General features: G+C 46.2%; 1 protein-coding gene across 1 annotated transcript in view; it reads left to right on the plus strand.

The window, feature by feature from the left end:
• Positions 1–2,641: 2,641 nt before the first annotated feature.
• LOC102455999 (receptor-type tyrosine-protein phosphatase F-like) overlaps positions 2,642–25,808 on the plus strand; it is a gene marked incomplete at its 3' end in the record, with an annotated part of 547,172 nt that continues 524,005 nt past the window's right edge. The window contains exon 1 of the mRNA XM_075917250.1: positions 2,642–2,841. The remainder of the gene's footprint in view (positions 2,842–25,808) is intronic.

Raw genomic sequence — 25,808 nt, forward strand, 5'->3', positions numbered from 1 at the left:
AGAGGATGACTAGGGACAGGGCAGCGGGATGGGGGGCATGCTGGGAGGGACTGGGTGCTGAGGGAAGGGGAGTGGGTGCCAAGGGGCAGGCAGGTGGTGGTAGTGGGGATAGCAGAAGGCTGCATACTGAGGGAAGGGGGATGAGGTGAGAGGGAGAAGCTGGGCCCGGCAGGGGAAGACAGAATGGGGGCTTGGTATGAGGGAAAAGGGGATGGAGTGAAGGGGGACAGTAGGATGGGTGAGGGGATGTAAACTGAGGGAAGGCTTGTGGGCTGAGGAAGGTTTATTGGAGGCAGGCCAGGGAGAGCATTGAGGGAAAGGTACCAGAGTGAGGGAAAGGGGGTGGGGTGAGGGCACAGTGTGACGGGGACAGGAATGGAACAGAGGGGTGGGCTGAGAGGGGGCAGGTGACCAAGGAAAGTGAGATGAGAAGGACTGGGGTGAGGGAAAGGGGGTGGGGCTAGGTGATGGGACAGAGGTTGAGTGAGGGGGACAGCGTGATCGGAAAGTGGGTGGGCTGGGCAAGATCCCTGTAAGTTGAGCACTCAGGTGGCCACCCAGAAGAGATTTGGATGCTGATAAGCAGAGTGCCCACAGATGGCAGCTTGTGTTTTCACTGGTGGTGCACATCTGCACATGCCTCCGTACACACATAGAACAAAATGTATTCTGGACATGGATGAAATTAAACTAGAGGGAACACTGGCTGGGGAGTGCAGTGGGGGTAGAGACTGAGAGAAGGAGAGCAGGCTAAGGGGGGTGGGGCTGGGCAGGGAAGTGGGTGGGGTGAGTGGGGGGCAGGTGCTGAGGGAAAGGCAGCAGGGTGTAAAGTGAGAGGAAGAGGGGCCGGGCTGGTGCTCGATAAGAGGGCCGGGGGTGAGGGAAAGGGAACTAGTAGGAGGTGGGGGGGGCTGCTGCGGGCTGGCTGAGGTGGGTGAGAGGTGAGAGTAAAGGAGGCTAGGTGTGGAAGAGGTGAGGGGGGGCCAGACCGGGACGGGGGACTGGTGTTGGGGACTGGCTGAGGTGGGTGGGTGGGGGAGCTGAGTGTGGGGGGGAGGATGTTGTGTACAGGCTGAGGTGAGGGGAAGCCATTGAGGACCAGCTGAGGTGGGGAGGGGACCGGACCGAGGAAGGAGGGATTCTGCCGTTGGGGGCCGGCTGAGGTGAGGGGGAGCCGGGCATTGGGGGCCGGCTGCGGTGGGAGGGAGCCGAGCATGGGGAGCCGTTGGGGGCCAGCCAAGGTGACGGGGAGCTGGGTGTTGGGGGCCAGCCAAGGTGAGCGGGCGTTGGGGGCCGGCCGAGGTGGGGGTTGTGTGCATTGAGGAGCTGTTGGGGGCCGGCCGAGGTGGGGCTGCGGGCGTTGAGGAGCTGTTGGAGGCCGGCCAAGGTGGGGGGGGGATTCTGTCGTTGGGGGCCGGCCAAGGTGGGGGTTGCGGGCGTTGGGGAGCCGGCTGATGTGTGTGGGGGAGGATTCTGCCGTTGGGGGCCGGCCGAGGTGGGGGTTGCGGGCGTTGGGGAGCCGGCTGATGTGTGTGGGGGAGGATTCTGCCGTTGGGGGCCGGCCGAGGTGGGGGCTGCGGGCGTTGGGGAGCCGTTGGGGGCCGGCTGACGTGTGTGGGGGAGGATTCTGCCGTTGGGGGCCAGCCGAGGTGGGGGTTGCGGGCGTTGGGGAGCCGTTGGGAGCTGGCCGAGGTGGGGGCTGCGGGCGTTGGGGAGCCGTTGGGGGCCGGCTGAGGTGTGAGGGGGGGATTCTGCCGTTGGGGAGCCGTTGGGGGCCAGCCGAGGTGGGGGCTGCGGGCGTTGGGGAGCCGTTGGGGGCCGGCTGAGGTGTGCGTGGGAGGATTCTGCCATTGGGGGCCGGCTGAGGTGGGGGCTGCGGGCGTTGGGGAGCCGTTGGGGGCCGGCTGAGGTGTGAGGGGGGGATTCTGCCGTTGGGGAGCCGTTGGGGGCCGGCCGAGGTGGGGGCTGCGGGCGTTGGGGAGCCGTTGGGGGCCGGCTGAGGTGTGAGGGGGGGATTCTGCCGTTGGGGAGCCGTTGGGGGCCGGCTGAGGTGTGAGGGGGGGATTCTGCCGTTGGGGAGCCGTTGGGGGCCGGCCGAGGTGGGGGCTGCGGGCGTTGGGGAGCCGTTGGGGGCCGGCTGAGGTGTGAGGGGGGGATTCTGCCGTTGGGGAGCCGTTGGGGGCCGGCTGAGGTGTGAGGGGGGGATTCTGCCGTTGGGGAGCCGTTGGGGGCCGGCCGAGGTGGGGGCTGCGGGCGTTGGGGAGCCGTTGGGGGCCAGCTGAGGTGTGAAGGGGGATTCTGCCGTTGGGGAGCCGTTGGGGGCCGGCTGAGGTGGGGGCTGCGGGCGTTGGGGAGCCGTTGGGGGCCGGCTGAGGTGTGAGGGGGGGATTCTGCCGTTGGGGAGCCGTTGGGGGCCGGCCGAGGTGGGGGCTGCGGGCGTTGGGGAGCCGTTGGGGGCCGGCTGAGGTGTGAGGGGGGATTCTGCCGTTGGGGAGCCGTTGGGGGCCAGCCGAGGTGGGGGCTGCGGGCGTTGGGGAGCCGTTGGGGGCCGGCTGACGTGTGCGTGGGAGGATTCTGCCATTGGGGGCCGGCTGAGGTGGGGGCTGCGGGCGTTGGGGAGCCGTTGGGAGCCGTTGGGGGCCGGCCGAGCGCTACCCGCTGCGGCGCTGAGCCCGGGCAGGGAGCGGCGGGCACGCGCGGCTCGCTCCGCAGCGGGCGGGCTGTCGGCGGCGCGCCGGGGCGCGGGCACGCGCGGCTGAGGCAGCGAGCCGGGAGGCGCGAGGCGGGCGAGGCGGAGCGGCGGGAGGCAGCATGCGGCCGGGCGGCCACCCCAGCCCCGCGGTGAGTGAGGTCTCCGCTCGCGCGCCCGCCCCCCACAGGCCCCCCCAGCCCGCGGCTCCGGCTCCGCGAGCCCCCCGCCTGTTGAGCCGGCCCCCGCCCGCCCGCGGCCCCCGCGACCGGCCCCTTCCCTCTCGCCCGGGCCCCGCCCCCCGCGGGGGCCACGGCCCCTGGGCCGCGCTGGCCGGGGGGGCTCCGCCCGGCTCCCCCCGCCCCCGCGGGACCGGCCCCGCTTCGCACGTCGGTGCTGCCCGGGAGCGCCGGGCTCGGCCCCCGCACCTGGCCGGAGGGCTGGGCTGCTACCTGCCTGCGGGAAGCGCGAGAGCGGCCGCAGCGCGCGCCCAGGTGCTGCAGAGACTCGCCCCCCGCTCCCGTCTCTGCGCCGGTTCAAACTCTTCCCCCTCGGCCGGCGGCGCCCCAGGTGCACGCGGCCTGGCGGGCGGGGCACGACTCCGGTCCCGAAAATGGCCGAGTGACCTTTCTCGGGGGAGAATGTCCCTAAGTCGCCATGGCTTTGGAAAGTTCCTCATTTCCGGTTCCACACACATTTTTCTCTGACCCCTACCTATTAAAAGTCATACATATGATCAGATTGTGTCTGACTTTACCTGGGTTGCCTAGGATAGGAAACTTCATAGAAATATGTTGCCTTTCTTGCTCCTACACTCAGAGACAAATGTCCAGAAACAAAATTTTGGATTTCAGCGAGGTCTACCAAATAGTCTGGAAAAGAGGCAATGACACCATTCTAGTAGTAGCACTGGAAACCCACATGCTTTCACAATGGCTTCTTCGCCCTTTCAAATGGCAACTGAAAGTTTTGGGCTTTTTATCTTCAAAGCTTTGTTCTTTCAATTACAGATAGATAGAGGGAAAAAAAACCCATTGTGGGTCTCCTGACTTTGGTTATACTGGTTTGTGGGTTTTTGCTTTCAGATAGCTGTCAGAAAGTGCCTTCTTGATTCAAAGTATACAATTAGTGATTTAAGGTAATTTGGGGGTAATTAGAAAAATATCTAAACACATTTTTGCACTGACGGTTATTAGCATTTATCATTTTCCTTCAAAGAAAAAAGTGCATGAAAATGGTTTCTAAGCTTGGTACTCAATCTTTTTGCATTTTTTCCTGTGTTGAGGGTCAGTGGTGATCACTTTCTGCTCCTAGAATAATGTCAATGGACGATAAAGAGAAAAATGATATGAATTCTTTTAAAGTTATGAATAGTGATCATGCTGATCCTTAAGAATTGAGTAAATTCTTATAGGTGGTGGCATGTTGGGTGCTAAGAACAAAATGGTTTTGATAGTATTTCTCAAAGGTCTTTAAAACGGAATAGAAAAATAATGGAAAAATTCCCCTCCGAGTTAGATATGAGAGATGAAATTATAGTTGTCTATATGATAATTTGAAGCTGGAAAATAAGTCTTTACACTTCCAACTATATCTCCTCCTGTTGCCCCCCCCCCCAGTTTATTTTCAAAGGGGCTTTAAAATGTATAAGATTCCAACTTTTGCCCCCACTTGGACTGGTGAGGTGGTCTTTAAATTAGAAGAAAAGGCTCCTTTTTAAAATGCAAGTGATGTAATACTTTGTGAGCCATTTCCCTTTCAACCTGTTGGTTTGTTTTATTAACAGAGCAGGGACTGGCAGATTGTATGAAATCCCAAGACTTCTGAATTATTAAAGTAACATTTTGGGGGTCAGATTCTTGGAGTTTTTAGTCGTCTCATGGTGGACTATATTGCAGTGCAAAGGTGTGTAAGCCATGAAGTCACAGTATTGAATCAGAGTTCAATTTAGACATAAAAAATGTAGCTAGAGAAATCATTATTGTGGAAGAGGAAAAACTTGCGTTATAAACTAATGCATTTAACTTTCTGAGATTTCCAGTATCTTGAAACTGTTTTTAAACTCTAACTTGGCATTTCAGTTGCAGTTTAAATGCTTAGCATAAATTAAAATTTATAAAAAGTATTTCCACGCTATTAAGCCAAGATATATTCATATAGAAAAAGATGGATTCTGTTTCCAGGACACTGACTGTGGCAATTCTTTCATACCATTTTGAAGATCCATATTTATTTCATCTACCACAGATGTAACTAAATTAAGTTGTACTGTCAATATCAAATAAAATGCTCTCTTGTCAAGAATAGAATTGAGTTATAAAAAGTGATTTATTCTGGAAATAACTGGATAATCATAGCTTTGGATATGCATTTTGTTGAATATTTGCTGGTTTGGTACTCTCCAAAGATAGTTAACTTGAGCAGAGAAGGTGAGCAAATGGAGTCTCTTTATATTTCTTGCATAACCACCTTTGTTATATTTTCAAAGTAAATGATAGAGATAGGACAAATTTAATTTTAATTACCAAAGACCTACACTGTAAATTACTTGGCATTCTGACTGGTTACTGGAGCGATTGTTCCAAGTCTGCTGACATGGTTTTAAAGCAGATTTTTAAATAAAGTATACCACACGCCACAAGAACAGTTTTATGGTATCAGTGTACTTTAATCCCAATTTTTATTACTTCTGCCAAGGTGGCTAGTTATGAGTCTGAGAACTTATTTTTGATATATCCATATGTTAAAGTGTATAATCAGCAGACTGAACTTCGTAATCAAGAAGTAAAAGCTGCATATCGTAACAGCCAATCTTGTGACCTGAGTGTGTGGAAGATGAAACACAAATAACCTGAGACTACTTCCTGTGGTTTTTAACCCATTGACTGACTCAAAGTGTAATTTTCTTGACATGTATCCTATTGCTGAAATACGATGCACCATGAACATTTGTACTAAGGAGTTAAAACAGCTTATGGCTGAAGAGTTAATGCCTCACTTCAGTACAAAAGATTTTCATAATTCAGCTTAGTTACAAATATTACCATCTGCCATTTTCTTTTTGTGTGCATGAACATAAATGCATCTTGGATAGATGTCTTAGCAAAATAATAGAAGCCATAGTTAATGTTTTATTCTGATGCATTTTTCTGCTGTTGGAGAATCAAAATAGAGGCATTTTTATCTTTATTTGGTTGTGGACTGAGAGATGTTTAGGTATTTTAACTTATTTTTTGCTTATGGGACTGTTTTTGGGTATGTTTGGACTGGATTTCATGCTTCTGCCAATGACAGTTGCCTGAGCTTGTGATTATAAGCAGAAAGATCTAAGCTTGTGGGTAACAGAGAAGAAATGTTTTCCTCTGTGTGTCCACATAATGCAGGGCTGTGGGAAGAGATGCTTAATGAGGATGATTATTGCTGTGTCTGTGGCTTTCTATAAATCCACTTGTAATGGAGGCTCTGTACAGTTACTTCTGAATCTGTACATTTAAAAAACTGCAAATAGCGATAATGGAGCTGGCTAATAGCAGACTGTCAAGTAAGTGCAATCCTTGTGATAAATTCAGATCTATGGCTGAATGTTAAGTATTACTTTTACCAGCAAATGTTTCTTATAGAAGTTGCTATATATATAGTTTAAAAAATTGCTGCCTGTTTTATCCTTACTTTCTTGAATCTTCACTAACTTTCTAATTTAAAACAGGATTGTCTTTCTCCCTACTCTGTCTTAGGGAGACTAGGCTGTAGAACAGATGGAGATGGTAGAGAGTTAACAGATTCTGATTTGCAGTTCAGTGGGAATTTTATTTGATGTTCAGACACTATTAGTAGTAGCCAGTAGAAAATGTAGTAGCCGGTTTAAACAAAAGCATGATTCATATATTTATCAAATTACATAATATGCCACTACAGTTTTTGCAGTGGGATTTCCAAGATTATGAATGAAAAGTTGAGACTTGTATTTTACAATAGGATTGAACAATTATAAACCCGTCAAGTATTTCTTGGATCAGCTAAATGCCACCAGGCAGCAATTTTATCTGCTTTACTTATACATTATAAAGCACAAACTTTTGCATTCCAATTTTACAGTGGTTTTTAAAGTGCTTTTTAGAATTTAGGTTTGAGATTTAAACTACTTAGTTCCATGATGCAACTTTAAAAAAACCCACAACCCAACACACATACGCAAGAGCTAAAATAGCTGGGAAAAATCCTGATGTTATACTAAGGCAATATAGAAAATTATAAAATAACCCATTCACTTTATATAAGACACTATCAACACATTACTTTGTATTAGGTAATTTGTGTAGTAATTTGTAAGTTAACTGATTAGATGTTAAATTTAACCGGTTAGCTGATTACAGGGGATTTTACATTCCTATGGTGCACAGCTGAACTATATGTTAAGAAGGTAGCTTATAGTTACCATTAATTTTGGTGATCTGGATGCAGTTCTTAATAAGAACTTACTTATAATATACACCAGTCTTTCTGATTTACATTTAGGAGATCTGTGGGGACTTCTAAATTGCTTTTCCTTTTGGACATATTAATAAACTTCGTTAACAAAAGTAAATTTCATGGCCATGAACTTTTGTACAGTGTTCAAATGCAAAATGTGCATTTCTTTTTCAGTAGAAATTATAACCAACTGAAATTTCTTGTCATGGAAAATATTGCGTCATTTATGTAAGAAAACTGTCAAGAGCATGGAGACTACAAATTCCAAAATTGAACCACTACATCAACACTTTCTTATATTTGCTTTAAATGGAATATTTACTTCAGGCAGGAAATATGAAATTCCCTTGTTTTCCTTTTTTCTTTAATGCCGTGAAAACTTAATGAAATGGTACATGTAGCTATACATGAGACATCACTGGAAGAGTCTTAATGAGAACAGGAAGTAGTTGCTATTTGGTTCTGCAATTTGTGGTGGTGATGAGTGGTATCTTCTTTTTGCATTAGGAGCCTAGCCCACAGTATTCAATCATCTCTTGTAGTGTATATAAAATGGGGAGTTCTTCAGTATATCAATAATACTTCCCCTTTTCTGTTACCATGTTGTACGAGTGTGGATATATCATTTTCTTTCTATCATTTACATGCATTTCTTTCATTGTTTGGAATATTAACCAAAAAAACAAGCCCAAAATCTTGGTGAATATATCTCAAACAATATTACCCAAGTAAATACTTAACACTGGTTCAACAGGGTAAAAGTGCAGTAATTTCAGATTAAAGGTGAGGGAACCTTTGGAGTGGAGTGGATTTTATTTGTAAATTTGAAATATTTATGTATTTTTCACTTATGCTCATGATATATTAATTGAAATTCCATCAAACTATACTGAAATTAACCACATAATTTGGAGGTTAGCAGTCAGTCTAGATTGCCTATGAAAAAGTTTTAGGGAAAGACCTAGTGCTCATTAGTGGACAGCAAATTACATACACATTTGCAGTTTGGAGTACAGATGCCAGAATAACTGACTTCGGGCTGTGGAGAGAGGCAGAAAGTCTTGTACCAATAACATGGTAGTCTTCCTGTTGTTGTAAAATCTAGTCAGAAAGTTCATCCCATGCATTTGGAAGGCAATAGGAACGATTTGGTAGCCTGGAGCCAACAATGTTCATGGACAATGCCTGGGTGAGAATCTCATTAGTAGCATGTTGGAGTGTGGTGCATATTAGTTCATCGTGCTGGAAGGACTACCCATGTTTATCCACCTGACCCATCCTATTACTCTTCTCACTTCCTCATCACTCTCTGCATTCTCCTTTCTCTGTCATCGGGGATTTTAATTCACGGCAGCAGTGTTCACTTCCATCTCTTCTTGGAGATGTGATTGGCAAGTGCTAAAAAGTTCTTCTGCAGTCTTTGAAGGGTCTGAGATCTATGATTCATTTTAGCAACTTGAGAGCCTAAACATTTGCTGTTTTTTAATATTTGTATGGATGCCCATTGTGCTTCACAAAAAGGCACAATCCCTGCCCCAGTCAAGAGGATTAGTCTGGGAACCTTCTATTTTCCTGAGCTTAGGGTATAGAGACTTGAGTTGTTGGGATATGGGGTCTTTGGCTGAGAGGTTCTCCATTGCTTTGGAGAGGAGAAGGGAAGCAATATAGGTAGCAAACCCTTGTTGGCAGCACAACTGAAGAGCCACCCCACAAGACTAGGTCAGGCTATTAGCAAAAACATCTCTAATCATAGAACCATAGAACACTAGAACTGGAAGGGACCTCGAGAGGTCATCATGTCCAGTTCTGTGCCCTCATGGCAGGGCCAAGCACTATCTCTATCCAACCTGCTCTTAAATATCTCCTGTGATGGGGATTCCACAACTTCCCCAGGCAATTTATTCCAGTGTTTCACCACCCTGCCCGTTAGGATTTTTTTCCTAATTTCCAGCCTAAACCTCCTTTGCTGCAGTTTAAGCCCATGGTTTCTTGTCCTATCCTGAGAGGCCAACGAGAACAATTTTCTTGCTCTTTGTAACACTCTTGTAGATGCTTAAAAACTGCTGTCATGTCCCCTCTCAGTCTTCTCTTTTCTAAACTAAACAACCCCAGTTCTTTCAGTCTTCCCTAATAGCTCATGTTTTCTAGGCCTTTAATCATTCTTGTTGCTCTTCTCTGGACCTTCTCCAATTTTCCTACGTCTTTCTTGAAATGTGATAAGGATAACATTCAGCCCTGTCTGTATAGACCATGGGTTCCCAAACTGGGTGGTGATTTAATCTGTTAACTTAAAATGAAACACAAACAAAACCCTCCAAGCAGCTGCACTATATGGGTCTATACCAGTGGTTCCCAAACTGGCCCCCCCCGTCAATTCACCCCCGCCCGCCCCAAGTTGTGCTGCTATTTCTGTTTTTTGGCCCTGGTCAGTTTTTTTTAATTTTATTTTTGCTCAAGTTTTGCTGCTATTCCGGGGGGGGCGAGGGCATGAGGGTTTCTCAAAAATCAAAAAGGGGCTGTGATGCCGAAAATTTTGGGAACCACTGGTATAGACCCATAGAGTGCAGCTGCTTGGAAGGTTTTTTTCAGTGTCGGGCTTGTTTGTGTTTCATTTTAAGTTAACAGATTAAATCACCTGGGATCCTTGAGCTTTGTACCTTTGGGCGACAGGAAATTATGAACATAGTACACTTTATTCTTGAATTAAATTTCCTCCTGTTTGGCTTGGGAGAACCAAATGTAGACCTTGCAGGTGCCTGGAAACCCATTCTGCTCGCATTTTCTTGGGATGAAGGTGGAAATGGGTAGCAGTGTGAGGATTTTTGCATTTCTCAGTTTTGCAGAGGTAGTTTTTGGAACTGTTGATTTGCCAATTTGTCCGATGTATGATTTAATTCTGCTTGTGCCTAGACTTGTTTTGATATGTTCATTATATAAATTGGAGTGTAAATGAATTAGAGAGCAGGTGTAAAGTAAAGGGATAATGTTGTCCCCGTCATTGATGCTGTTATGTATATATATTTTGTGATGTGTGTTTAAATAGGTCATTTGTAAATAATTTTGAGTTCCTTTGAGTTCAAAAAACTCTTTGAGAGGTGTGCTAGGTGTACACCAAATTAAACTGGTCAGATTACATGTGTTACAAAATACGGTATATTTGTTTTGTCTGATACTTATCAAGGTCTGACATCTCTCCAAGGAAGGCGGCAGGAGCTATGGGGAAGCAGAGTGCAGTGGAGTGAGTGCACTCACCCGGTGGGCTCTGCTTCTCCTGTGGTTTCTGCTGCTGCAGGGTGTGCACAGGGGAAAGGGGACCCTATCACTGAAACTGTGCTGCATCAGGGCCCCCGTAATCTCTGAAGTTGAGTCTTTGGGGGATGGGATTGCCATGGTTGGAGAAGGCAGGGCTTTGGGGCTGCTAACAGATAGGGATGTAAAATCCTGATTAATCAGTTAACTGGGTGGGGCCCTGCATGGCTGGAGCAGCTCCTGGCCCTGCAGAACTGCAGGTTAACTGATTATCCGATGCATTCCTAGTATTGGACAGGGCCTCCCTAGCTGCTGGGAGCCCCAGGCCCATGTGCGCAATCGCTCCTGCTGGAGATGGCCCTGCTGCAGGAGTTTGAGACCCCTGCTCTAAGCCCTTTGGGATAGGGGTTTGCTCTCTTTCTGTGTTTGTAGCATAATGGGACTATGTTCCAGTGCTGGCTTCTCACTGTGGAGGGAGGGGAAGGGAAGGAGCCTCGCCTCGTGGGCCCAGTGAAGGCAAGCTGTGGGCTGGATCCAGCCTGCATGCTCTGCCTGGCAGGGAGGAGGAAGTGGCTCTGCATGCTGTGGTAGAGATCTCCCTGTAGGCATTGCCCCTCCACCTCTTGCGTTCGCTCCCATTGACTGGTGGGGAGGTGGTGCAGCAGCGAGTGCTTCCCTTCAGCATGCAGAGTCAGGCAAAGACACCTGTGCCCCCCAGCTGCCTGTTCCCTCCTGCCCAGACTCTGTATCCCATGCCCACTCCTGTACCTTCCCTTCTATCCTCACCCTGTTCCTGTGCCCAACTTCTCTCCCAGACATTGCACTCTTAGCCTGTTTCTGTCCAGAACCCATCCTCCCACCTCCAGCCTGCTTCTGCACCCTCCCTCCCGCTGATAATCTGGACCTTACCTCCAACCTGTTCCTTGCAGCCCCCTCCTGCACACTGAACCTCTCATTTTTGGCCCCACTTCAGAGCCTATGGGGGCCCACCAAAATCAACTAGCCCCATGTCCCCTGAAGAGATAATCCAGCCCTGAGCCTTGGTGTTCCCCCTCACTGGAGCTCAAAGGGAGTGACATGAGCCTTTTTTCCCTTTTTCTCAGTTGGGGGCCACATCTGTGAGGGGTTGTTTCCCTCCTCACTTGGGGACTAAGTCAGTGAGGGCTTTTTTTTTTTTTTTTTTTTTGCTTCTCACTTGTGTGTGGCCCCTGACTGATTTTTCTGTGGGTCAGTGGTTATTGACCCAAAAAATGTTCCCCATCCCTGCCTTATAGTTTGTTCTAAGGTTTTTACTCCTCTGCAGAGTTGAAAAACTGGTTTTGCCAGACAAAGGGGGAAGTATTTTCAGATGTCTGCCTGAATTCATATGTAGATTAAGCATTGTAAAGTCAACACAATAGAAGCTCCATTTACATGTGAAAGTCAACTGGAAAAACCGGTCCACAAGAGAACCTGAAACAAACAGGAGCTTAGGAAGACACCTTGGAGCCAGCACTCCAGGAAGTGAATCAGGGAGAAGCAAAAAGACATTGGGAAGCAAAAAGGACTGTGGCTTTATGCATTAAAATTGAATTGTGACCATGAAGGAGGTTGCTTTAGGTGAGAAAATGTTTTAGGCAGGGATTTAGTCTGGTAGGGTTAGGAAGGCTCTTTTTTTTTGGTTTTTATATTTGACCTGTTCTTGTCCTTGCTCACTATTTCTTAAATCATAATCTCTGTAAATAAGCTTATATTTGTTTCTAGTACTGTGTGTATACTATGGGAGCTGATCCTGAGTTGTGCCCATCAAGTTGTATGTATGCTGGCTCTTTGGGGAGAGCTTACTGATAATTACTGTGGGTGTCCAGTGATTAGCTGGATACTGCATAAGGGTGCTTCTGAGGAGTTCAGGGACTGGGATACATGAACTGTTAACCCTAGCAGATGGATGGCAGAGCCCCAGAGAGAGTGTTTGCTTGCTGAAGGGCTGAGAGCATGAAGGGAAATGACATCCAGCTACCATAAGTAATACTTCTTGCTGGAGGCAGAAAGGTTGGGTGGTGGTTCTCAATCCTGAACATCTTGAGAAAGTATCAATAGTGCTCCAACCTGGTTAAGGCTTTTTGGTACTATCATAACATAACTACAGTGTGTATTCCACACTTTGTTGCAAGTTAGAGCTTTTCTGGGAATTTTGAACAATTCCTTACACTTCACTTTTAAACTTTTTTGAAGTATCAGAGGGGTAGCCGTGTTAGTCTGAAACTGCAAAAGCGGCGAGGAGTCCTGTGGTACCTTATAGACTAACTGAAGTGTAGGAGCATAAGCTTTCGTGGGCAAAGACCCACTTCGTCAGATGCATGTAGTGGAAATTTCGAGAGGCAGGTATAAATATGCAGGCCAGGATCAGGCTGGAGGTGACAAGGTAGATCCAATCAAGGAGGATGAGACCCACTTCTAGTAGCTGATCTGGAGGTGTGAATTCCAAGAGAGGAGAAGCTGCTTTTGTAGTTAGCAAGCCATTCACAGTCTTTGTTTAATCTAGAGTTGATTGTGTCAAACTTTGAAGATGAACTGTAGCTCAGCAGTTTCTCTTTGAAGTCTGGTAATGGAAAATGGCGATCTGGGCTTTTTTGTGCAAAAGCGCATCTAGATTGGCACGGAAGAGCGTCCGTGCCAATCTAGATGCTCTTTTCCGCAAATGCTTTTAACAGAAAACTTTTCTGTTAAAAGCATTTGCGGAAAATCATGCCAGTCTAGACGTAGCCCTTTAGTCCGGCACTCACTGGCCTGACAACATCCATGATCCAGCATGACTTTAGTTAGCTGGATGTCCACTTATCATGGATGTAGGCAACTTTCCTGCGGTTCCATAAAGTTTGCTTACAGTTACCAGTTCTGGCTCTGTGTTCTGTGCTGTTCTTTAGCTCTAATTTACCTCTCAATGTCTTCTAAGAGCCCTGTAAGCAGTGGAAGTGTTGGCAATGCTGCTAGACAATACTGACCTCCCATGGTCCACCAAATTCTCTGGTTTGACACCAGTCAGGTGGTGGAGATGCTGGACTAGAGAAGTTCACCCTGTACCTCCAAAGGGCTCAACTATTTGGCCATGATAAAACGTGCCTTTTAACAATTTAGGGTGGAAGGTGTTTTATAGCATTACAAGGTAAATAATAAAACCATATTTTGATATCTCATTCTAAGGCCAAGTCTGCACTAGAAAAGATTTACTAGTAATACTATCCAGGTAATGCCTTCGGAGTAGTTTATACTGGCAAAAAAGTTCTTTGGCAAGTATAGTTTACACCAGTTTCCTGAGTAGAATACTGGCAAAACAGGTGTTTGAGTTTTTTGGAGGATGAAGGGGCTGATATTGTGTCTGTGCTGGGGGTCCTTGCTGGTATAGGAATATCGCAATGACATGGGCATAAAAGTATTTTTGCCAGTATAGTTAATTTCACCTAGGGGAATGTACATAAACTGTATTGGTGAAAGCGCCTTTTTTGTGTAATAAGCTGGAGAAATGGTCTGCACCCGTGCTCCCTCTAACCAGTGATCCCTCCCCCAGTTGGAGCCTTAGTGCTTCAGGTACTGAGCTGACTGACTGGGCGGGGCTGATGAATCCCCTGTGAAGCTGTTCTGTGCCCAGTTTAGAGGGAACACTGGTCTGCACAAAGTTAAGTATCTCTAATTTGTTTAAAGCAGTGTTTTGTTCTGTTTTTCCTTGTTTCTTGCACTCTTCTTTGTTACTTTGGGCTACTCCAGGCTGGGCCACGCTCACACAGAACTGTTTCCAAACATATACGGTGCTATATAAGAGCGTAACTCACGTCTTGTGACACAATTACAAGATTTTTGTATGTGCAAAGTATTAATTATGCTTTGCTCTTACTATTAAAGCTCTTATGGTCCTGTGACGGCGCGTTGGGGGTTCCCCGTCTCCTGCACCCCGAAATGGCACAAACAGGCTGCACCAGCCAGTGGAATTGAGGGTGGTTTATTGCTCCTCCAGCACAGCGCAGCACAGATGTAATCTGGTTACAGGAACTGGGGCTAAGAGGCCTCAGTGCCCCCCCTTGAGATAGGGGAGTCCCAGCCCCCTCCCCAGCTCCTTATTCCCTGCCTTCCAGCCAGGAACTAACTAACCCTCTTCCAGCCCTGCCCCCCAGCCAGGGCAGCATTCCACCTTCCTTTGTTCCTCTCCATGGGGGGTGTCTGGCCACTGGTTCAACAAGTTTGGCATTACCTCTGCCTAGTGAGGCTTTCCCTGCTGGGTCTTGCTCCAGACAGCAGGGGTCACCACATCCCAGCAAGTACCCCCACTACGTCACAGGTCCTCAGTGACAAAATTGTATTACATACACTCTTACAGCTTGTATAATCTCTGCACATATCTTTGCTAATGTTTGGAGTAAGAGTAAACTCTGAGACATTGTATGGTAATGAGCTACAGGCTGCATAACTTTCTGTTGAGTTGAAGACATTATAATGTTTGGTACTTTTTAAAGCTGTAGAATTTTTCTAGAAAAGTGAATAAAGGTTTCTAAAGGGCTCAGATACAATGGTGATTAGGACCTTGAAAGCTGCTAGATACTATTGTCTTTTTCTTGAAAAATAGTCTGTTCCAAATCAGTGACAATAAGAACAAGCACCTTCAAATACAACAACTACTGACATGTTATGTATGCTCTGACCAGTTTGCAAGTTATGCCAGGGAAAATACACGTGCAATGTATTTATACTGTATGGTGCTGAATATGTTAGAGTGCTGTAAAATATTTAATAAGAATTTGTTCTAGTGGTAAAAATATTTTCTGTAAATATAAATCTGAATTAGAGATAGATTGTTCTTAATTCGCTACATTTTTAGAGAGTTGTACTTCGGAGACTAATGGCTTCTTGTCAAAAATATACGTCTCCTTTAGCAAGTAGGTCACGACTGTAGTGCGTTTCTCTGTTTTCTCTTTTATTCTTTATCACAAAAATATGTGTGCTGCTTTTAGAAGTGATCAGAAGAGTAAACATTTTTAGTTTGAGTGTAATATATTGTCATGACATCTTGGTGCTGGAACTAGCCAACATAAACATGTAATGCAGCAACTGAAGGGCAAGTGTTCTGACTGGAGCATTTTGTTGTGAAATTATCGGTTTTCTGTGCATCTTAAGTGAGTTGACAGCCTGCTGAATTCTAATTGCACAGTGTAATTAAAAATAAACACTATAATGCTAATCATTTATGTATTTTGCCTTCGGCTGAATTTTTAAATTAGAAGTTTCTATACTTTTGGTTAAAGTGGCTGTATTTAATTAATTAATTGGCTGCCTGTTTCCAGTCCAGTAGTATTTCTGTGAGAGTGGATAAAATACTACTAAACAGGCTCATTTTTATATTTCATTACCTAATTGTATATTCTAGAAATAAAGTAATTACTGCTTTTAAGAAAAACTGCCAGACTTGAGAGTTTAATTCCATCAGACTCAAGAAGACACTGACGAAGTAAATAAATGACAGGGTATACATACATGTGAATTTACAATTATTTACTTCTTTGAGGGGAAAAAAATGATATTTTGTTTGTCCAAAGATTATTGTTGAAAATCAAAGCAGTATACCAGATGTTTTTCCTAATGATTGCTGTTCAAGATCTTTCTTGTATAGAAGTGCATTTGAATAGAGTTCAGCTCCTGTCTTTGTAGTTTCTGTTGCTTGTTAGTGCAGCACTTTTCTGTTTCATTCTGCAGATCCTTCATGAGAGAGTTCAATGGACTAACTCCCCTTCTAGTCTTCTGCTGTTTCTTAAAGTGCTTCTTTCTGTGGGCTGCTAGTGAGAGATCTAGGAGGCGTCGATGGTTCATGACTGGATGTTTGAGAGGCTCTCTTAAATGATATATTTAGTTTATGTAATTTAGATATATGCAGTGTTTTTCATAAGATGTTGACTGATAGTGACGTGCAGTTAGAAATGTATGCAAGTGAATGATTAGCTAGTGCTTAGTGCTGCTAAAGCTCTGCTCCAGTCCTAAGCTGTAAAGGTCCTACTGTCCTAGTCTTGTTCTGAAATAAGGCCCCGCCTACCATGGTAGCAACAACAGTGTTTACCGGTCATAGTACAATTTTCCTGTAAGATAGCGGCAGGACTATTTTAATAACACAGTTGAGAGGAAATTTCTGGGACACGCAATTGGTGCTAGTATGCTTTCAGTCATGGCGGTTTAGATTTAGGGTATGTTTGTATTGCCCATGTTACTGTGTTGCCCCAGTGGTGTGCTGTGGGCTATGCAGTCAGTCTTTATTGCCAGGGGAGAGCTTACCTGGCAATTAAAAAAACGCAGCACCTTGAAAGAGAAGTGGCAGCTCTGCCACTTGGGGGAGTGTAGTGGGCTGAAGCCAGGGTGAAGTGGAATGATGGGGTTGAGAGATGGTGGAGCGGAGCAGGCTAGGTCTGGGTCACCTCGCTTCTTGTGGCTCATAAGAACATAACATAAGAACATAAGAACGGCCGTACTGGGTCAGACCAAAGGTCCATCTAGTCCAGTATCCTGTCTACCGACAGTGGCCAGCACCAGGTGCCCCAGAGAGGGTGGACCGAAGACAGTGATCAAGCGATTTGTCTCCTGCCATCCCTCTCCAGCCTCTGACAGACAGAGGCCAAGGACACCATTTTATCCCCTGGCTAATAGCCTTTTATGGGCCTAACCTCCATGAAATTATCTAGCTTCTCTTTAAACTCTATTATAGTCCTAGCCTTCACAGCCTCCTCTGGCAAGGAGTTCCACAGGTTGACTTCACGCTGTGTGAAGAAGAACTTTCTTTTATTAGTTTTAAACCTGCTCCCCATTAATTTCATTTGGTGTCCTCTAGTTCTTCTGTTTAGGCTCCCTTCGCCACAGGTGAATGCAGGGGTGAGCACGACCCCTGCTGCTGGCGTCTGGTCCCCTCGTAGTCTTCAAGTCCCCCCCAAAGCAAGGGACCCATGGCGGCCACCCCGAAACCATCCTTTGGATGGGATAGCTCTGCCAGGGGGTACACGGAGATCTTCCGGAGGTACATGAGCTCATCTAGATACAGTAAAACTCCGATGGTCCGGCATCTGACGGTCTGGCACACCTGATGGTCCGGCATCATCAGGAACCCGGAAGTGCTCCGGGCAGCCGGACCATTGGAGCTGCTCTGCCCCCAGCTTCCCCTATTCAGCTGCTGCTAAAACTGACCAGCGGCTGAAATGGGGAAGCCGGAGGCAGAGCAGCTGGGGGCGCTGCCAGGTAGGTCCCCTAGCACTGCCCCTCGGGGCTCCGGGACCAACCGGGCAGCACCCCAGGTGTCCCCGATTCAGCCGCTGCTGAAACTGACCAGCGGTTGACTCCAGGAAGCCCGAGGCAGAGCTGCTCTGCCCCGGGCTTCCTGGAATCAGCCGCTGATCAGTTTCAGCAGCAGCTGACTTGGGGACACCTGGGGTAGAGCAGCTGGGGTGCTGCCAGGTTGGTCCCCACAGCACCGAGGAGCGGCGCTGCGGGACCAACCCAGCAGCATCCCAGCTGCTCTGCCCGAGGCATCCCCAAGAGCAGCTGGGGTGCTGCCCGGTTGGTCTCCCTGCGCCAAGGGTCGGCGCTACCGGACCAACCCGGCAGTACTCCAGCTGCTCTGCCCCAGGCGTCAGTTTCAGCAGCAGCTGAATCAGGGACGCCTGTAGCAGAGCCGGACTATCGGAAGGGGGAGTTATGAGGGGTCTGGGGTGGCATCCCCACCCACCCCAGACCCCTCATAGCCCCCCCCTTCCGACTGTCCGGCATATCTGATAATCCAGCACCACCTGGGTCCTAAAGGTGCCGGATTATCGGAAGTTTACTGTACTTGCCTAGGTTTACAACAGGCTGCCTAAAGCACACTAGCAAAGTCAGTACAAACTAAATGTAATACTACTTTGTGTACTGTACACTGAAATGTAAGTACAGGAAGTTCCCAACTTACAAACGTTCATTTGTCAGTTGGTTGTTTGGAACTCGGAACACATTTTCTCATAGAAACAATATTGCAAATGGTAGTTAAGTTCCTGTGCTAGCCCGCAAAAGCCTGTTTATTGCATAATGTAGCTGATATACTGTATATTTGCAATGAAATATAGTAGAAATAGATTTTTATTTAACCTTGAATACTGGTGCTTGAGGAAAGGCAGGTTTATTTAGAGGGGGATGAGGAGGCAGGTGGAGATTCTGAAAGGACTTCTGGGCATCCTTTGGCCAGCCTCTTCCCTCCATCCCCCCCGCAGGCTCTGTGCTGGCTCTTGCATCCAGCTGCATTCCCCAGGAGAAGGTGAGCGCCGTGAGCTGGAGGATTCCAGAGGCGCAGCAGCGGGTGGCTGTGCAGCCCATGGCTGGAGAAAAGCAGCAACCTCCACTTCAAAGGGCTGGTTCTCTCCAGCTGCTGGCTGTGTGACCACCTCCTGCTCCTCTGGACTTCTCCAGCCAGCACTTGCCCTGCTCACCACCACCTGTGACTCTTGGCTGCTCCCCTGAGGCTGCAGGTGAGTGTTTATGTGTAGAGATGTTCGTAAGTTGGATGTTTGTAATTAGGGGAGTGCCTGTACAGTTTTATATTCCAATTGATTTATTGTATCATTCTATGGTAAAAGTGAGAGCCTTGTTTCAGTAATAGTTTGCTGTGGCACTTGAATATTATATTTGATTTTTGTAAGCTAGTAGGTTTTAAGCAAAGTAAAACTTGGAGTATGCGAGACAATCAGACTCCTGAAAGGGGTACAGTAGTCTGGAAAGGTTGATAGCCACTGGTAGCTCGCCCTAGCCAGAGTTAGCATAGATGACCTTAATGATGGGGTTAGTCTTGATGGCAGTTAAGGTAATTTCCCCTTTTTCTTACACGAGGGCTATCTATACACTACTGCCTATGTTGGCAAAACTTACCTCAGCTTCTGGATGTGAATTTTCTATAGTGATATATTATGTAGATAGATATGCCCTAGGTTAAAGTCCTCTTTCTAAGATGCATATGGACTGCTTCTATGGCAAGAAGCTTTCAAATTTTCTTGATAGGTATAAAAAGTTCATGAAGAAATTAAGATAATTCTTGGGTTTTATAGCAATTATGAGAAGAGCCAGGTAAAACATATCAGAAAAAAGGTCTTATGGGCATGATTGCTTTTCTTAAAACAAAAACTTGCTTCTTTTTCTGTTGAATCAGATAGTCATTCCTGAATGGAGATTATTTTATCTGGTTCAGAGAACATTCAACACAAGTTCATTCTTGGAATCCATTACATACCTTTAAAAAAGTGTTTTTTAAAATCTCCACCAGCAGCCTTGTCTGGGTAGGTGGGTGTTAGGGAATTTCATAGTTTTTTAAAAATGAAATTGCATAGAATTAATATTCATTTATTGTAGCAGCTTGCTAGCAGCACTATATCAAAGGGTCACTTGCCAGTTCTGCTTGTTTAGTTGTGTCTCTGCAGACTTCCTCTGTTAAGATCTGTTCTTATGGAGGTGAGAGTGTTACGGGGACATTTTATTATTTTTAAAAATCAATTTTTGAATTCTTTGTTACCTGAACATTTTTTATCAGGCTGAAAAATAGCATGTGAATTGTTGGGGAATAGAGGCAGACACCGTTAGAAATGGGTTAAAGTAACCTGTATTTTCAAGATAGTGTTATTTCCATTTTAAGACTTTAAAAAAAATTTTTTTTGCACTCTTTCTTAGTGTAGACTGGTATATTTTTGTTCAAGACATATTAAATGCTTGCATTTAGGTGTGAACAGCAGCTATTGCCCATTTACTTTTATTTTACCATACATAATTGCATTCTGTAGCAAGGATTCCATCAGAAATCCCTTTGACTGCAGTGGGAGTCTGATTGGCCATACTTAATATCTCAGTGTTTAATATTTTATTACATATTGAAGAATGGCTCATTCATCTTGGCATAAAACAGTTTTTTACTAATACTATCAAGAAAAGTAGGAATGTGACAAATATTCCCTTCCTTTTTGCTTTGTATATGAATAGTTCTCATGTCCCAGTCTTTTAATTTAGTAAATAGTGATCCAAGGAAAAAGCAGAAATAATGAACAGTTCTTGGTGACGTGGCAGTTAATCTGAATCTTTTTGAGTGCTGTTTGCAGGTGTGTAAATGCAGTAGTTGGACAGTAAGCATATTAATGCAGGTAGTCATGCTTCATTTGGCAGAAGGCTAAGTGTATGGTTTTTATTTTTGGTAACTTTTGCTTTTATTGCGAAGTCTCATGTCGTGGAAACATGGACTGGAACTTCACAATGAATATTTTGCACTCATTGTTTTTGCAAAAACTGACTCCATGTCACAGATATCAATGGAAGAAAACCATGAGAATATTAGACAACAGAGTGCAGATTTCCTCATCTTCTACAACAGCCTTGCACAACTTTATTCACCCACTATTTACAAAAAAAAGGTACTTTTTTGTGAGGGCAGATAAATTATTATTTGTAGTTATTTTCACCATGAGAAAGGCTAGGCAAATAAACTTTATTTAGTCTGGGACATGAAACTAATTTTTTGCAGGGCTTCCTGAAATATGGAACGAAAGCATGGGTAATCTTATTACCTAATCTCTTGGGGCAAATGAGCTGCAGGCTGCACAACAACTACAGTGATGAACTAAGTGAAATTCTAGCATGCTAAAATGTTCTAATTTGAATAACTTCTCAGAAAGATATTTAAGTCCGACGCACTGAATGACTGTTATGAGGATACTTAATTCAGTTGCTAAAATTTCTTGCTGAACAGCCATTTTTTATTGCCAGCAAGTATTTGTTTTAAGTCTCTTTAGCCTACTTGCCATTGGTTTGACCAATATTTTAATAAAAAACTTGCTGTTATATTAGGATAGCCATATTCCCCTGTGCTGAATATGGGACATCTAGTAAAATTACTCTTACTCAAGTGAGTTCAATGGCAATACGTCATATAAATGTTCCAATTAACATCAAATTGACTAGGCCCCTGTGAAAAAGAAATATTGCACAGCTGAAGTCTTTTTATTTACCTTCTTATCTTTAAACTTTGCACAGGGAGAGGTGACACACATTCCTGTACACCTCTCTCACACAGGGATGGGTGGCTGACCTGACCAAACCTCCCTTCCCGGTCCTCTCCGCCCTCCATGCGTGGCTGGGCACCTGGGACGGACCCGCTTATTCTGGTACCTGAAGCCACGTCTTCTCATGGCAACATAAGAGGGGCATGTAGGGTCACCCCCCAGATTTCTGTTAGGGTTCTCACCGGAAGGTGTAAACAGCAGGCTTCTGGCTCTGTGCAGGAGGGAACATATGGGAGCTGCTTCTAGATGATGGGAGCTTCGGTAGAGAGTAGGGATGACTCTACTCTGGCCCATGTTTTTCCAGAGGTCATTTCTTCCTTCCTGTGCTCTCCTGCTCCCCTGTGGCTAGATGCAGCTTGTCCCTTCCTGCCCACACAGTGTAGAAAGGCAGCTAACACATCCAAGATGCTGCTACTGCTTCTGCCACCAACATAACTGAGCCGCGTCCTGTGCCCTAGCTACATCCTTAAGCCCTAAGGATGCACTGAGCACCTGGCCCCAGGGAACCTGGCTGCAGGAGGTCTGCACACCTGGCTGGGAAAGTGCTCTTCAGAGGAGAGTGCCTTGGGGGGGACAGTAGCCCCATAATCCCTGGGGGCAGGACCAATGATGGGGGCAGGATGTCTAGAGGGTGCTGAGCACCCCAGCCTGGTGAACTGATGTTGTGAACATCAGGACTTTAACAGGTTTCAAAAAAGAGCTAGATGAATTCATGGCAGTTAGGTCCATCAGTGGCTATTAGTAGGAATGGCTCCCTAGCCTCAGTTTGTCAGAAGCTGGGAATGGGTGACGGGAGGGATCACTTGATGATTCCCTGTTCTGGTCACTCCCTCTGGGGCACCTGGCATTGGCCACTGTGGGTAGACAGGACAGTGGGCTGCATGGGCCTTTGGTCTGACCCAGTCTGGCTGCTCTGATGTTCTTACGACTTGCAGGGTCAGGTTGCAAACAGGCTGGAAATAGCTGCCTCCCTTTCACTCCAGAGCTTAGCTGAGGGGCAGAGAAGCTTCTCCATGCCCATGCTGTGTGGATCTTTGGCACATGAAAGGCTTGGCTCCTGGTCAGCATCCCAGGCCCGAGCATCTTGAGCTTTCCCTGAGTTTCCAGTCCAGCAAGAGGCAGCAGGGGAAGGAAGGAGCCTGCCAGCCAGGCTCTAGGTGAGATGAATGCTCTGACGAGGGGCTGGTTCTCTGAACACCCGCCAAGGAGGATGTGGAGGATCAGTGGGGGCCGGGTGTGTGAGCCTGGGCAGTGAAGGGGTAACATGTACGGGGCAGCAGACGTGAGACAACACTGGCCACTGCTTGTGCGCAGTCATCAACCACCACAGCAGGCAGCCAGTGCTGGCTGGAAACAGGGCGAAGGATGGGAGCCTGATCACCAAGAGCTGCATGCAGCAAGGACTGCATGGATGGATTAGCAGGGGGAATGGCTGGCCTTCCATGCTGCTGCTTTGCCTGACCACCAGTCTTCCGTTGACAGCCACTGGATCCCCCACTCACTGCTGGTGGGTGGGCGGCTGGTGAGCCAGGGTCTGGCCAGCAGTAGGACCCACCAGTACTGATGGGAGAGGAGAGACAGAAAATATAGGACAGTTTGCCCATTAAAAATAAAAGTAGGGACATTTGCAGGAGGGCATGAATACAGGACTCTCCCTTTAAAAACTGGGTTTCTGGTCACTAGAGATGTAAAATCCTGTTTAATTAGTTAACTGATTAAATGTTAAGCAGGATCCCAGCTGGGGGACCACCTCAGCACCGCTCGAACAGTTCCCAGCCCATGAGGCCCTTTCACATCCCTACTGGTCACCCTCAGTTATGTTCTGCTAACCCAGTGTTTTGTATCAGTCATTGGAAAGTTGGCCATTTTTAGCACTCTGCCGCTCAATTGCAGTATTAACTTTAAGAAGGTGGATATCCATATAAGATCCATGTTTCACATTAACTCATAGTAGTTTGATACCACCTGTTATGATGCCTAAGAAACCTATCAAAACATCGATAGCACTACTGAGCAAATCATGGTAATATATGTGATAGTAATACAGAATGTTTCCAAACCTTCCATGGAGAATTTATATTTCAAGTCTATTGATGATGGGAAAACAAAACAATAGTCTTTGTTCCTGGGTCATCAACATCACAGCACAGAACTTTTGTATCTTTCAAACCTATGTATTCCATCCCCCTCTTTATCACTGTGTTATCCATCTGCCAAAACCTTTTTGTCCCTTTTTGTACCCATTATTTGTCAAATAGTGCTAAATATCAATGGGGAAAACTCTTAACGGCTTAAACCCTAGATCCAACACAATATGTTTGCAGGATATGTTGTACTGTTTATCTTCTATTGTGAACTGGGGATGTAAAATCCCTTTTAATTAGTTAACCAGTTAAACATAATATTTAACCAGCTTACTGATTAAAAGAGAGGCCTCCATCCGATGTCCCCTCTCCCGCTGCTGCAGACACTCCTGCCTGTGACAGGCCCCTGGCTGCCTGGTGATGAGCCAGTTAACCATTCACATCCCTGTTCTGAACTACTTTAGTTATTCACTATATTGTGTCTAGGTAAAGACACTGCACACTATTCATGCTGCAAATCTAACCCATGTTTAAACATAGCTGTGAAATATTGTTACTGCTAAATTCTTCAATAACATGTTTGCTTACCTTTGTGAAAAGAAAATAGTCATTTTATAACTAAGCTACAGAACCACATTTTAGCTTATGTTTGCTTAAAACTGTGTCTTTTCTAAGCTTTTCCTCCTTAAAATTTAATGCCATTGCTATTATTAGTGAACTGCTAATGTAGACCAGCTGTTGGTGTTCTGACTTGTGTGTCATCTAACCTAGAGATTAAGGAGGTTAAAAAATTGAGCATCAGGCCTCTTGTCTACACTAGGACTCCCATCATTGCTATTACTTGTGAGTTGCTTTAGTGGTGGTATTGCTAGTGATTTTAGGGGAAAAAAGGTTCGTGTAGAAAAGGAATATTGAGATTATAAAATGTTGTCTGTGCTGGCAAGAAGAAAAAGCATGTTTATAATATGGGTAGATCATGTAGTTTTTGTGTGGCAAAGATAGGGTTCTGCGCTGAATTTCCGGATTTATAGTTGACCCAAGTCCTGCTTAACACATTGATTGGCACACACAAAATGAATGAAAAGCTTGCTAACTGCTAGGTCTCAAAATGTAACTGTAAACAGTGAGACATCATTCTGTGTTTGCATTTCTAGTGGGGTCCCACAGGGATTTATTCTTGGCCATAAAATGATTAACATTTTTATTAACAACATGGAGATAAATATAAAATCATCAGGGACAGAATTTGCAGATGATACACAAATTTGGGCAGTGGTAAATAATGAGTTGTGTCTCTGTTACCGAGTGATCTGAATCACTTGATAAAATGGGTGCAAGCAAATATTATGCATTTTAATTTGGCAAAACATAGATCTGTACATCTAGGAACAAAGTTTGGGCAGGGTGCAGCCCAAGGAGAGGGTGCAGGGCATGGGGGCTGCTGGAGCCGGTGCTGAGCCTACGGGAAGGGGTGTGTGTTCATCCCTAGGCATATGCTGCATAGCGCACCACTAAATTTGAGTCACCAGTGTGGTACATTAAATATAGTGGTTCCCTGTGCAGCTGTGTGTGCCAAGGGTGGCCCTGCTTGATAGGACCCTTGGATGCTTAAATGGGAATCTCTGGTTGTGGAATAGCGCCACTTCCAGCTTGCGGTGCTGCCTTTCGGAACTGGTGGCGTTTTACCTGAGGTATCAAGAGGTCCAGGTCTTTCTGTATCTTGACAATTGGCTTATACAGGGTAGGTCTGCCGAGAAGGTCCAAGGGTGCTTCGATGTGGTGCACTTTACTTGCAGTGACCTGGGCCTGTTGTTAAACAGAAAAATCCATGTTTGCGCTGGTTCAGTGCATAGAGTTCATTGGTGTGGTTCTCAGCTCCAGGTCAGAAGGATGTTTTCATAGAATCATAGGACTGGAAGGGACCTCAAGAGGTCATCGAGTCCAGCCCCCTGCCCTCAAGGCAGGACCAAGCTGGATCTGATCACCCACATACAGAGCCAACTGCTCACCATGGCCCACATACACTTGTGACTGGTGGACCACATGGCCATGTACATCTAGTGGTAAGATGTAGATGGCATGCCTGCCTTCATCTGAGGCCCCTACAAACATGGCTGGCCTCAGTCTACAGTCCCAGCAGGTCCCCCTGGACCGAGTGGTCATGGTGCCGAGCCATGTCCTCTGATCGCTTGACTAGTGGCAGGATCCCAGGTTGGTGATACAAGGAGTCCCTTTTGTGACCCTGTT

Source organism: Pelodiscus sinensis, unplaced genomic scaffold (genome assembly GCF_049634645.1).
Source record: "Pelodiscus sinensis isolate JC-2024 unplaced genomic scaffold, ASM4963464v1 ctg74, whole genome shotgun sequence".
NCBI lineage: Eukaryota > Metazoa > Chordata > Testudines > Trionychidae > Pelodiscus > Pelodiscus sinensis.